The sequence below is a fragment of the Setaria italica genome, chromosome II, assembly GCF_000263155.2.
Source record: "Setaria italica strain Yugu1 chromosome II, Setaria_italica_v2.0, whole genome shotgun sequence".
Lineage (NCBI taxonomy): Eukaryota > Viridiplantae > Streptophyta > Magnoliopsida > Poales > Poaceae > Setaria > Setaria italica.
Genome location: NC_028451.1, coordinates 23,161,030 through 23,166,474, shown reverse-complemented (window position 1 = coordinate 23,166,474; position 5,445 = coordinate 23,161,030).

Sequence of the window (5,445 nt, the reverse complement as noted above, 5' to 3'; positions counted from 1 at the left end):
AGTCCAACAAAATGGTTCTATCTTCACCCCATACATCAAACACGTGATGCATCTGCATTCTCACGTCTAGCCACCAAAACAACTTTGTTGGGGGCAAAAACAGGAGCGAGACTGACTGACCAAGTGGCCACGCACTCGAAACAAGATGATGCTCAAACGCGCCATGTTTATCTTTATTTTTTCAATGCAACTACGCAGTGAAGTGATTCCCGCAAACATATAGCTCTGGTTAGGTTTCTTGTCGTGTAATTTACTCACGAAAGTTTGAATCCTCAACTCATGTGTGTTTGTATTTTATGGATTTGTTTTAGAAATTAACGGTGCTACTCTTTCAGTGGTACTCCACGTGCCTATTGACTGCGAGACGCCTATGGTGATTTTGTTGATCTCAATATTTGTTGGCTCAATTTCTTGCATGTGCTCATAGGGATAAGATTTGTGTGCGCATATTCATAAGAGTGAGTGTGTGTATGTGAAAGAAGCATCTAGGCTCCTTATGAGTTTTGGTGATTGAATGACAAAAGCAATTAAATGACTAATGAGCTTATTGAGCTTTAGCAGGATTTTATTAGAAATGACAAAGTCAAGCTCATGTCATATGAAGCACGCAAAAGTAAAGAAATGACAAGCGAATGTTGAATTGAGTGAAAGAGATCAAGATGGGAATAAAATTGTATGGTCTCATTGGTTGTTTGCTTGTATAATCAAAGAAAGTTGAAAATTTCATGAGGATTGATCAAGATTACAACAATGATACAAGTGATCAAGAGCAATGGTGAATTGAATGGAATTTCAATGATAGGTTGCTTGATCACATGGATGGTGATATGGACTGTTACAACAAAGGTCCTTTGGATGGTCCAATCTTCACGACGGCAGTAGGTTTCGTAACAAGGATAACTTGCTGCAAGCAGTGGGTATCTGAAAAAGGTTGGATGCGACCAAGTTGTTGTACATACATCTATGGGCTCACTAGAAGGTTTGGACAATTCTAAATATGGGGCTGGATACTGAGATGAATTTGACATGGAGTCTATGGCGCAAGACGGCGTAGTCTATGTGGCAAGACAGGAACTAGTCGAGGATTAGGAAATGTACTCGTAGCAATATGAGTAGAACTCGTCTAGTTGAATCTAACTAGTTGTTGACGCCGGATTTTGACACATGTTTGAATCGACGTCAAAGAACGAGAAAGATGGGCTGATGCGGCGGGCTAAAAGCTACAGTTGGGAATCGGCCGATTAAAGCTACAGTGTTTCGGCCGATTGACAAAAGGGATCGGTAAAGGTTGGCCGATTAGGAGCTGGAGTGGCTTGGCCAGTATGGGTCTAAGGTGGGCTAGAGAAAAGATCAGCTGAAGAAGGAGATTGGCCTATCGGGATATGATAACCAACTCCGATACGAGTTGTGTTTGTAAATATTTGTTATCATTTAAAATTAGAGATAGATCCTAGTCGGTTAGAAAATCAGTTGTAACAGGCTATAAATAGCCACCTCTAAAGGTTTGTAAAAACAACACATCAATCAATACAACCAATCTACTTTTTTCTCATACTTTACTTTCAAGTCGGCGACTTCGCCAAAATACTTTTTTCTTTCACGAGTTCATACGGGTTGGCGGGGCTGCATCGACATGATCTCCGGCCGATTCTGTAAGTTCTGCTTACCGAGTAATATCTAAGCTTTAACTTCGGGCGCATCGCTGTTGTTTCATTTAGATTTATTCACCAGTTATCGATATCAACTAGAATCGTAGGTTCTACCTGTTATTTTAGTTTTTATCACTAGTTATCCAGCTTGAGATACGAACTGTCGGCTTTTATTGCTTTCATTCTTTGTTATTATACAGCCGATTAGATCTATCCCAAGTGTTGTTTTTCTAGCGTTGTTTAGTTTGCTCTAATAGCTTTTCTTTACAATCGCTACACGGTATCGGCTGTTTTATAGCTGGTCACCTCTACAGTAAATCGGCCGATTCGTCGATAGGCTTTTAAAGACAGATCAAAACTTTAGCCGATCGGAACCCTTGGAATTTAATATTTTTATTTCCTTGTCAATCAACAGGTCAGATTGACTGCACGCCGCGCGAACCGCACCGGTACGATAACCCGAACCGGAGTTAAGCAGATTCTTTTGGGTCGTATGTCCGACGCTGAGGATCATCGGCCGATTTTCAGCGCCAACACACTTTTGGCACGCCCGATGGGACCAAACAACATCCAACATGTCGAAGGCTGCCGAAGTCTCTGAAGACAACGTCATCGAAATTACTGAAGCAGATCTCAAGGATGACCAGAAGGAAGAAGTGGCAAGACATCTAGAAGAATACAGGAAGACATGCTTGCAATCCTTTAGTCGTACCAGAAGCGGGGAGATCGTCAAGAAAGCTCCTCTTCCAACGTCTCGCCACATCACCATCGCTGAGGACTCGGGGAAGATATCTGACATGATTCAACATTCTATTTACCAGGCTATGATCGACCAGTCCATAGTAATGACCAACACGGTATACAATGCTGTCATCAGTTCCTTGGTTAGCGGCGTAGCTCAGGGGTATCAGGGACCAGCTTACGTCCCACCCATCATAGCTCCAATCAGAGGCTTCTCAGCGGTGCTAAGCGCGTCTCACTCGGCTCCTCAGCCGATACCAATGCAACATGGAGGGTACAACGCTTCGATACCCCTGGGATACAATGGTGCACCATCCTACCAATCGCAAGCGACATCTCAGCCTGCTCAAATTTCCTCCGTACAACCGTCGCTCTCAAACTCGGCGCCGTGGGGAATACCAGCGACGACGGTCGGACTGGATCCGTCAACCAATTATGGGAGCTCTCCAGTCCAAGAATCTTTCCAATTGGCCATCCGATCAATGGTCCCACAATATCAGCCGGTCACGTTAGAAATTGGCAGGGGGCAGACACTGCATAAATGCTAAGGGGTGCAACACCGATGATACTATACGACGGAGCGGCAGACCCCCTACGCCATCAACCATTGGCTACTCAGCCGACTGCCCAACCACAAAATCTGCAGCACACTCTGATCCATCACCCAGCCATGGCACCGCTGGTCCAGCAACATGTACCGATTCCTCAACTGGTCATACATCAGCACCAGGTGGATTGGACCGCAAGAATATCGGAAGTAATTCAAGATCAGTTTGGGTTGAAACCAAAAGTACAAACCTACACGTACAAGACACCATACCCACCTACCTACGACCTGTTGCCGTTTCCGTATCGGTATAAGGTCCCCGATTTCACCAAATTCTCGGGACTGGATGACACGTCAACAGTAGAGCACATGAATAGATTCATTATTCAGTGCGGGGAAGCCGCCACGCAAGATGCTCTACGAGTACGGTTTTCTCGTCATCCCTATCCGGATCGGCCTTCCAGTGGTTCACTACACTGCCGCCCAATTCCATCGTTACTTAGGCTGATTTGGAGAAACAATTCCATAAATACTTCTACACGGGAGTTCACGAGATGAAGCTCTCAGATCTGACCAGCGTCAAGCAGAGGAGCGACGAACTAGTGACCAGTTACGTACAGAGGTTCAGAGAGATCAGGAACAAGTGCTACACCCTGGTCTTGACCGATGCCCAGCTGGCCGATATCGCCTTCCAAGGTCTCTTGCCACACATCAAAGAGAAGTACGCCTCCCAGGAGTTCGAAAGCTTAAGTCAGATCGTCCACCAGTTTTCTGGCCAGGAGGTGCGCCCTTTCGACCAACGAAGGAATTTTCAGAAGAAGGTGGCATATCTAGAAGAGTCCAAATCAGAGGAAGAGGTGAAAATTGGTCTAGCAGAGTGGGGAAAAGGGAAAAAGCCGATATCGTGCCCGTTTGGAAAGAAAGAACCAGAAACATTCGGTTTTAACACGTCAAAGGCTGACAAAATCTTCGATTTGCTTCTTCAAGAAGGGCAGATCAAGCTTTCACCTTACCACATGATTCCATCAGCTGAGCAGCTCAAAAAGATGAAATATTGCAAGTGGCACAATGCCACATCCCACGACAGGAACGAGTGCAAGATCTTCCGACAGCAGATACAATCGGCCATTGAACAAGGGAGACTCAAGTTCAAAGTTTTGACAAAGCCAGTAAAACTGATGAAGATCGATCAGCATCCTTTCCCCGCTAATATGGTCGATGCAGGAAGAAACGCGCTCCAAACCAAGGTGCTGACATCAGAATCAGCCAGGAGGAGTGGCACTGTGGACCCTAGAAATCAGGCCACGATCGAAGATGTCAAAGGAAAAGGATGGATCGAAAACGAGGGCGAAAAATTAGAGAGGTCACGTAGGCCTGTCACCTTCCAAGACTTACTCAGCAAGTATCAGCGGAGGCAAGAAAGTTCGAGATGCCGTGAGGAGATGATGCGCCGACACGAAGATCGCTGGCGGTGCCCGTTCTTCATCGACTGCTGGAAGAACAACCTTAGGTTACCATCGGTCGATAATTGCCCTGAGTGCAATGATCAGTATCGCAGCGGTCGCCTATTCAAGAGGTCACGCTCCAGGGATCGAGGACTAGAGCCGATCAGCAGATACAGGCGCAAACAAGAAGATTGGCACGTTTCAGTGCGTGATCGGCTGGGGGGCAGAGTTGACTAGCATGATCGACTTGGGGGCAGGTCCAGCGTACATGATCGGCTGGAGAAGATGGCCGATGCCAGAGTCTCGGATGAAAACCCCCTAGGATGAGAGCCAGACTGGGAGCGTGCAAAACCGCCGGGTAAACCAGTGAACCTCAGATGGTGCCCAGACAGTTTGACTAAATCCCAGAAATGAAGAGTCCAGCGTTTGCACCAATGGGAACAACAGGAAGAAGAACAGAGGCAGAAGATAGATAAGAAAGGGGGCAGGTCTTGAGTCTGGCGCCCCAGAAGAAAAACCGGCGAAGAAGACGACAATCATGGGTCGGCAACTGACGTCAACATGGTGTTCATCTTGCCGATGGAGTTCATGGCTCCCGCCGATCGGGACGACGCAACAGAAAGAGAAGAGCAAATGGCACAATTGGCTTTGGAGCCAATGACAGCCACTTTTGAAAAACCCGAGGATGAAAAACGCCAACATCTCAAAGCTCTGTTCCTCAAAGGACACGTCAACGGATGGCCAGTCGCCAAGCTACTGGTGGATGGAGGCACTGCGGTCAACATCATGCCGAATGCTATGTTCCAGAAATTGGGCAAAGGTGATGAAGATCTAACCAAGACGGACATGATGCTCAAGGATTTTGAAGGCAACGTGTCCCCAGCCCGAGGAGCACTCCGCGTCGACCTCACCATCGGCAGTAAGACCTTACCCACTACTTTCTTTGTTATTAATGGCAAAGGGTCCTATAACATGTTGCTCGGGCGAGATTGGATCCACGCAAACTGCTGCATCCCATCTACAATGCACTAGTGCCTCGTCCAGTGGGTCGGCGACAACATTG